This window comes from Orbicella faveolata, unplaced genomic scaffold (genome assembly GCF_042242905.1).
Source record: "Orbicella faveolata isolate gen_17 unplaced genomic scaffold, um_ofav_v1 contig_34, whole genome shotgun sequence".
Taxonomy (NCBI): Eukaryota; Metazoa; Cnidaria; class Anthozoa; order Scleractinia; family Merulinidae; genus Orbicella; species Orbicella faveolata.
Window position 1 is genome coordinate 22,984,221 of NW_028301563.1, and position 9,489 is coordinate 22,993,709.

The following is a 9,489-nucleotide window of genomic DNA, read 5'->3' on the forward strand; positions in this document are numbered from 1 at the left end:
TCCATTTTATTCTGTCCAAGATTGTCTGAGGACCACACTGGCGTTACAAGAAGCTATCTTTGCTATGCAGATCACATCTGATCTGTTGTCGCACGTTCGATAACCAAGGGAAAAGAACGTTAGCCGAAATATAATCTGATGATCTCTGTGAGCGATTGAAGCAGAATTGAAATAAAATCACGACATGGTTTATTTTTGGTGTGTCATGTACTTTATTAATATGAAAATTGAATATGCATAAGTGCGTGTTGAAGCGTTGGCCAAAAGCAAAGTTATTTCTTTAGCCAAGCCGAATATATTTTTATTGTTGGTACTGCGCGCGCGGGAAATAAAAATATTAAACGTTGCACATCTCTGATTAAGCTCGCTTTCTTAGTTTTTCAGAATTTAATTTTGAATTGCGATCCTTTTAAAAGTACCTTATCGATACTTTCACAAGTTGATTTTTTTTTTTTTTTTTTTGCACCTCTGACGTGGTGGCAATATGTGGATGGCAATGGTGCACGTGGAGGGAGGGTTCATTGATGTGAGGGAGACAGAGTGAACTGATAGTAGTGCATTGGCACTGTTTGCCAGCAGATTTTACGACAAAAAAATAATAGATTTCAACTTACCCGCAGAAAGAAAAAAAAAAGAAAGAAAGAAAGAAAAACAGCAGACGAGGAGAACGGTCTCGAACGTGGGACAGTTCTCACACTCCACCTTGACTCGCGATTTACGCGCTACTCTAGTGCGCCACGTAAGCCCTCACGCTTTCGTTCCATTATTTTTCTGAAAGCCTTAACTTTTCAGGCAGTTATTGGATATTTTCCTATCGAAGTATTTTCTTTCTGTAGAATAGTTTTCTTTATAAGAAAGAGTCTTGCACGATTTTTATCTACGTTGAAATCAAATTCAACGATTTACAAGTTTTTGTTGACGATTTTTTACGGTTTAGCACGGTTTTGTAGCAGGGCAGTAAAATAATATTCTTAGCTTAGTTTCTATTTTATTGATCGCTTAAATCGTCAAAAACCGTTTTAAACCGTCCAAAAACCAACCTAAATCGTAGGAAATATGTCGTAAACCGTCACTTAAACGTGTAAGCATCGTTTTAACATGGTGCAAGTGCCTATAGAGAACGGTAGTTTTATTGACTTCAGTCTTCCGTCATTACTTCGTATTGTGGCAGTGATACGACTATTCACAGACTCGATAGTTTTATTGATCAACTCCTGTGAAATACGACAGATTGTTTTGTATTAAACATCTCGCTTAATGTGAAATTCGAAGCTGTCTTCAGGAATTTGTACTGAAACTCAGTGTTTCGTTCGGTATTCTTTTTTTTCAATGGCATGTTTGTAGTGAGCTTTTCGAGCACTAATATGATTCGTTATTAATCGCAGTACTACTCTGGAAAGTTGGGGTTAGAATGACGCTTTTATTTATTCATTGTTATCAAAATACACTCTACTTGTAATGCCTAAACTTAGGCTATCAGCGTTACCATTGAGCTCTGACGCGCGTGACTGCGACAGACACCACTTCCTTGTACTGCCGATAAATGTGTTGACATATTAGTTCCTAATTACTGGCTCCCTTTGTCTTGTCACGTTGAAACCTTAAATACTGTAGCTATGAATATTTCTAAATCTCCCTAAATGTTCTAAATATCTTAATATTTTCCAAATATCTCGGAAAAATTCTAAGTATCCCAAAACATATCTGGATATTTGTGGAAAGGCCTAGAGCAAGTAAGTGTGTCCACAGTAGACAGAAATCCATTTCGCTATAAACGTTGTAGAGCGGTTCCAGTCTAAAATGGTGGCTAATTTAACTTACAAACAACAATGACAATAATAAACTCGGCCATCGTGGCACAACAAATCTCTTTTAATATTAATATCCGTGTTTACTTTATTGACTTTCATTGTAATAGATGTCCAACAGTAGCAATTAAATAATGAAAGAATGAGAGATGCGAATGCAGCCATAACACTACTGGAAAAATGAGCTGAAAAAATTTCAGGCTCCGAACGGGATTCGAACCCACGACCTTTGCGTTACCGGTGCAATGCTCACCAACTGAGCTATCAAAGCCACATGAGAGCGGTCGTGTGTAGGTTCGGCCCTATATGTTCAGTGGACGTAATACTCGGCTCAGGTATCCCGTTCAGAGCCTGAAATTTTTTCAGGTCATTTTTCCAGTAGTGTTTTGGCTGTATTCGCATCTCTCATTCTTTCATTATTTAATTGCTACCGTTGGAAATCTATTACCACGGAATTCATTTACTTTAACCTTTGCAAAGCCGATGTAAGATCTATTCGTTCCCTTTTCTCTTAATTTCGAAAGACTGTCGGCTAGCACAAAGTAAACTAGAAGGAAAAAACATTTTCTTGTACATTGCCCAATATCGCGGCCTTTTAGCATCATCAAGCTACCCACGCATAACGCTAATAATGCTTAACAAATACAAAAATTTGGGAGTGCGCCAGAACTTGTTAGCGGGTTTAAAATTCCTGTCATTAATTAAATGATTTTCAGAAGACAACTGGCTTGTGTTTAATTCCCATCAGAGGTATGAAAGTGTAAGATGATTCTGTTCCCGAATTGTTCAGTTTCAGAGCATTGTTTGACATATCTTGGGTCCCTATCTTAATATTATGTTTTTACCCTAGACTAAATGCAAATGCTTTGCCGGAAGATTCCTTTGAAAATCTCTTAAAAACTCTGACCCCAGCTTTAGAAGATTTTCATTGAAATCCTTATTATGATTTGCTGTAGTAAAGACAATATAAAGAGCAATTCTTCCACGTGAAAGTGCCGGATAATTGTATGCATCTACTCGACAAAAAGACGCACTTTAAGGAAATAAATTTTTGAATTAATACTTACATTCCATCCGTTTGAACTTGACATACTAAAAGACTGGCGAGTTGAGTAACGTGAGCATCGAAACAACTGCTTTGATTACCTTTTCAGTTGAATGCTGTTTATCCCACAATATTCTGGTTGTAAATGTAAGGCCCGTTGCTGGACGAAATTCGCTGTGCTGTCAGCCAGGTTTCAGTGGGAGAGATGAAAACAAACTGAAGTAGTCGCGCACACCGCACAAACAAATACTGTCTATAGTTAAGTCAAGCGTGACGTCGACCTTTACAACTTGGGCCTGTGCGCAGAGGCGGAAATCAAGAAGTAACGTAATTTCAATATTTAATATTGATCATTATGAGAACTTTCGATGATACTATGGAAAAGAGTACTTTAATTGCCACTGTATTTCTGAGTCACATGTAAACGTGGAAAGTTTTAGTTTCACATAGTCGGGAGTTTTATGAACGCTGGTATAGGGGAACGGGGAACGTCTGCAGTCTGTAGTCTGCATTTTGTACCTCGTCTGCATTTTGTACCCGGTCTGCTGTCTGAAGTCTGCATTTTGTACTGACCGATTGGGGTAGCATGTTATAATACCGATTCGATTTTCTCCCAAGGCGCCATTTCATGCTTTGTTTATCCAGTACTAATCGGACTCTGCTCTTACAAGAACTTACTGGTCATCTGGGGGCATAGCCGTTAGAAACTCACATTTCACTTCCTCACATTTCCCCAAATTGTCCTTGTCCCCCATTTTGAAATCTCAGGCGGGTTACCGCTGTACACTCGTTCCAAGTTTTAGTAACATCCTTAATCATAAAAATTACAATTTCCTCGATTAGGATTGGTTCGAAAAAACTCCTAGTTTCCACTAATTCATTTGCCAAGTTGTTATCGGACAGTTTGCTATTGGACAGTCTGTTATCGGACAGTTCAATAAGCCAATCACATTCAAAGTCGTAGTTTAAATCAACCAATCACATTCAAAGTTGTAGTTACGTGCGTGCGTGCACGCGCTTGCTTTTGTGTTTTCGGCGCCTAATCGCCGGTAGGAGGCGCGGTGGCCTTAGAATGTTTACATCTCCTTTGTAGGTATTTTAATACAAATTTTCCCCTTATTTCATAACTTGGCCATTCTTCTTTTCTCGGAATTGTAATTTTTATGATTAATTGGTAATAGCGGAGCTTCGGCGGCCCGAACCAAGCGGAGCCCCATACTCATATTGGCCATGTAGGCCATTTCTACGTACAGTGAAGCTTCTCTATTATCGCTCTATTATTTCGAAAAAAGCGCTAAAAGTGCCGGGCATTCATCTTCAGGTATCCCAGTACTCTCAGACTATGCCAAAAGCTGAGGGAGTCGAGTAAAGGAAAGATATTCGCAAAAGATCTCGGTCATCAGGGTTGACCCCGCAAGCATACCAGCCGAGCAGTTCAGTCCAGAATGCTTGCCTCCTGTAGAAGTCTCAGACTTGCTGAGTTACCTCGTTCTTGAGACCAGCTTTTACACCAACAAGCAGTTCAAGGCGTTCAAGAGTCTGGAGGCGTTTAATCAAATGGTGTCGGGATTTGTAATCTCAGTTGTAGGCAAAGTAATCGCCGACAAGTATGTCGTGAGAGCAAGTGTTCGGCGCGGCATTCACAGCGTATGAATGATCGTTTATTGAACATTTGGGTCATTTCCGAAAACGATGGGATTATTTTGTCAGCCCGACGCAAAGCTGGACTGGCTGAGTCATGCTCACATATCGCGAGTGTTTTATTTTATTTAGAGGCAGCTACACGAATTCATGGCAAGCTCGCTTGCACACTGGTAAAATGCTCGTGGATTTTGCCGACATATGTCAATGAAGTGCCGTATGCGAGGGCTAAGGACATCGATTTTTCATCGGCTAACAAGCTCAAAGAAAAGCTCGACCAGAAAATTGGGGATCTACAACAGCCGCAAGCCTCGAACCATACAGCAGCTTCTAGTTCTGGGACTGCGTCGGCCGGCGCATCAGCGCCTCAGCACATGCAGCGCTCATCGGCGCCTTCGAAAGAGGAAATGGGTCAGTTTTATGTCAAACTCATCCAGTGCAAAATTAAAGCAGTAGCTTTAGGTTTAATCGATCCTTTTCCTTACCAATTTATCGACCAAAGTCGCTCTGTTCCAGTAGTTTCAGAGCGAAGTGTTTGCTACAAACTCGTTCACTCTCTAGCACTCTCAGGTTTGTAGAGTCGCCGCGACTCACCGCAGAAATCCACTCGTTTCTCCTCCTAGTAGTGAGTTCCTCCTGTTCTTCCCCGTGATTTGTAATAATCTTAGGTATAAGAAAAAACCCTAAGCCTTTATCCTTTCCAACTTTGCTCGAACAGCCAACAACAACGCATAAAACCATCCCTTCTTTCTCACATGAACTCTTCTTTGGATACGGTTTGTTTACGCTTGAGGGACACCAAGATGGCGGATAGTAACCGTTGCTAAGCTATTGGTCACGTGGGTGAAACCCAAGAATAGGTGGACAGAGACATGCAGCCATGATTTGCCGTGTACTTTTTTGATATTGGACAACCATGTTATGATCAATTGACACCTGTCAAAACAAGGTATCCGCTGACCAGTATCACGAGACCATATCGCGGGCTCAAGTTTACAGCTCATCGAGGTCACGTGTTTTTTGAAGTTGACCGCTGACCAAGTACTGGTTTTTCGATTGGATCGCGGGCTCATGCCAGCTTAACTTGTTGAAAACAGGGTGGGATTGTTCGGAAGCCGGTTGACGTTAAGCCAGGATTAAAAGTTAACCGAATTATAACTTTCTGTTCCATACAAATGTTTTTTTGCTGCTTTGTTTTATGTATATGGTGATTATTAAAACTCAAAACAGAAGGCCAAACAATATACAGAAAACCTCCCTGCAAAGTTACATGAAATCAAAATTCTACCTTTTCCTGGGTTTGCCTAATCGGGCTCTGAACAATCCGGCCCAGGGGCTACGCTTTTTGGCTGGCCTAAATCTATATATTAAGACTACGTGTCGTCCAATTCGGTCTGTAATCATACTCGTGATAAACAAATCGGACTCCCGCTGCGCAGTCGTCCAATTTTGTTATCACTCTTATGATAACAGACAGAATTGGACTCCACTCAGTCCTGTTACCATTACTTGTTATACATGTATAGACACGAGTGTTTTACTGGAAAATATACCACTCGTAAAATTCATACGAAACCACATCCGGGACTCGAGTGGCGTATTTTCCATATCCTCACTAGTGAAGATATCGATGATTTCACTGATATCAAGTTTGTCTCTTAAATTATACTTAAATTCGTTGGTGTATCATTGAAACATCCTCGGGTCTTCCTCGAAAGTCTTCGGCAATCTGCGGAAATCTTCGGCAATCTTCGGAAATTTTCGGAAATTTTCGGCAACGTTCGTGTGACCTTCGGACAAGTTTTATCTTCTCGCCACCGTGTAATATCCTCTATATATTGAGCTGAGGGAAGCTGATTTGTGCGCCCATACGTACAAACCTCTTCAACTTTACCCAGCGGCTCTTTGTTGCAGGTAAAATTTCGAAGCTGAAGTTAATTTCGCATAGACGGGGGAAGTGACAGTTGGGGGAAGTTGGTTTGTGCACCCAGGCATGAACGTCTATAAATTTCTCAGCATGTAAAATCGCGAAGATATATATAGTTTCGCAAAGCCGGGAATTTTATGAACGCTTGTATATTAGGCGGAAGCTTATTTGTGCACCCAAGCGTACAGAGATCTATAGATTTTCCAGCGTTTTTAGAACCACATTTCTCCTTTCGCGAACCAGCTAGATTGTTCATTTCACTACTGTATATTTCCGGTCAACTGACATCCGCTTGTACTAACACCCGCTTATTACAGGCCGTTTTGTTCGTGCCGAAGAATAGCTCATACATTTCCGCTAACATCAGCCAGCTAAATACGGATACTGGTTAAGAAGGACAATAGACTCTTTCCTGTTACCTGAGTGAGGCACTGTCTTACAAGGTTGCACTCACTGCTCACGGACATTGGACACTTCCGCAGTTTCGCATTTTTTTATTTGTGACGATTGTGTGTGTTAATTTTACCCTGTTGGAAAATGAAAGCTTTCTACAGTTTAATACTACTTTATTTCAGTCATAGACTATTTGCTAAATGATCACTTTGTTTTTTTTTGTATTAAAGAAGGAAATATATGTCTCAGTGCGAAGCATCTGATTATTCAAACGCCCGTAAGGTTTCTTCAGTTTAAAAAAAAATTCAGTTAAGGTTACACAATACCTTGAGAGTTCCACTTTTGTCGAATTTTTCTTTTTAAGCAAAACAAAAAGCTCACTATAAAATCTGACATTTTTCAGAAAATGAAAGTAAAATCTTAAAACGCGCGCGAGTTATTAAGGGCCCATTAACCGATTTATGCGCGCGCTCGCGCGCGTTGCTAAGGAAGTGAAATTTCACTTCCGGTTACTTACGTAAAAATAACTCAATAACTTCCAAATTCGCTCACATTTTAGATGTTTTTCTTTGTGTTTCACAAATTGCAAAGTAAAAAAAGTACAAGCAAAGACAAAAAAAGAGAAAGACAGAAAAACAAGAGCAATAGAAAGAGAAAAACTAACTCTGTGTGGCTTTGTTTGATCTTACCGAAGTGAGCTGGAAGGGTAAATTGCGCACGCACTGATAGGGTAACTTCCAATATATATCGGGCGCACTTCCGGTTTCTTTAAATACTAAAGGAAACGGGGTTTTTCCTTAAATCCAGCCTTTTTTGACGGATTTCGATTAAAACCAACGTTGGAAACATAGCTATGCATTCCTTTTTCAAAATCATGCTTTTTCCAGAAAATTACGAACTTTTTAATATTTTGAAATTCTCTCAAAATCTGACCTTTTAGAAATGAAACACAATCGATGCATAGCGTAATGAGGATTTAAATTAAAATATTAAATCAATGAAAAAAATTCCGATAAAGTAATTTGCCTGGGAGTCTTTGCGTTTTTTCAGTATTAGTCACATGACCATGGGCGTGGCCTGATGACGTCATCACTAGTGTTGCTGATCATGAAAAAGTTAAAACACATGAAATAACTCTGAAGTGACTAAAAATGACGAAGTTATATGAGAATAACTTTTCCCTAGCAACGGCTCGAAAAGATCGGTTAATGGGCCCTTAAGGAAAAAACGATTTTTTTAAAATAAAAGTTAGTAAAACAGTTGCGTATCATAGTCCTCATAGCGCGTCGACTTTCTGCGCGAAACGGCTTCCTCCGGTAGTACTCGTTACAAGGGCCTCAATAGCATTTTTTTTTTGTTTACACGCTGTTTCGCAGTTGTATTCTCGAATTAATTCGTTCTTCCATCCTAACTGTCACTCTTAATTCAGGTCATGAAACGTGCTAGAAAAAGGAAGAGAAAAGTCCTTGGACAGCGTAAAAAAATCGAAACCGGACCTAAGAAGAAGACAAAAGCGGAATTTCTCGAAGACAAGAAGAAAACTTTGACCAACAGCGGCAAGGGATTGTGCATACCCATACCTGTACTCTTACCACGCTTATTTCTCTTGGTTTTTTCCTATTTCGCACTGGAGGTGAAGACATCTCTATAAAAGCACGCTGAAGTTCAATAAGGAGAACGTGACTGTTATACTATTACTGCCTTGGAATTCCCGCGAAAATCATTTCGCTCTCTGTGACCGTAGGAGTGTCATGATTTTATTGGCTGGCGGCATGTTCTGTTGACATACATCCGAGTTAAGGTTTGGCATGTGTACAACTCTTCGAACGGCGATAACTCGCCGGCAATTATAGTATTTCGCGAGAATACCAATATTTTGTGTGTAATAAAAAGATTTTTATAAAACAATATGGGGTCACCGGCTTAGTTTTTAAGATAGATGCAATTGATGCTAAAAAAAGTGGGTCAAGTTTGTTGCTATGTAACAGGACAGTGCAACCTTAATTTATGACTTAAACACAATGAAAGGCACAGTAGAGAGTTACCTTAAAAAAATAGCACCGCCATTCAAAACAGTACAGTTCCAAACCTGAAAAATCGCACCTAGTTCGCACCTAGCACCTAAGTCTCAAAAAAAAAAAAAAAAAAAAAAGAATTTTTTGAGCCACCTTAAGTAAACATGTTAGCTCGGCAAAAGTAAAAGGCTCGAAGTAGAATTTGGATTGTTCAGAACAATCTTCCCCTTGCTGAAACTTAAACAAAAGGAAATTGTACTAAACTCGACTGAAATTTTGAAGCTAAATTGAAAATGCACACGTCTTGTTATATACGCACGGCCGTGCGTATATTTAAGAATTGGTTCATGCTTAGCGTGCCTATATCGAGTTATGCACGCGGGAAGTTTGGAGAACACGAAAGAAGCGTAAGAGATCCGCGAGGCGGCTTTTTGGTCAGCACAGTTTGGTTTAAAATACAAACACGACGACTTTCCAGTTGATCCCATGGCTTCAAAAACGCACCAGAATTAGCTCCATTCCTCTTTCGGTTGCCGTCCGCGTCTCAGAAACGTCGCTGCTTAAGTTCGCTATTAACAATTATTCGCCAAAGACGAATTGAATATTGGTGAATATTCACCGAGTCTAACCCTAACCCACTACTAAAATCAATCCAAGCTG

The 9,489-nt window shown here is 39.9% G+C and overlaps 1 pseudogene; it reads left to right on the top strand.

Annotated features, from left to right (window-relative positions):
* The first annotated feature begins 484 nt into the window (after positions 1-484).
* On the top strand, positions 485-5,173 carry LOC149105329 (uncharacterized; annotated as a pseudogene).
* Positions 5,174-9,489: the final 4,316 nt, after the last annotated feature.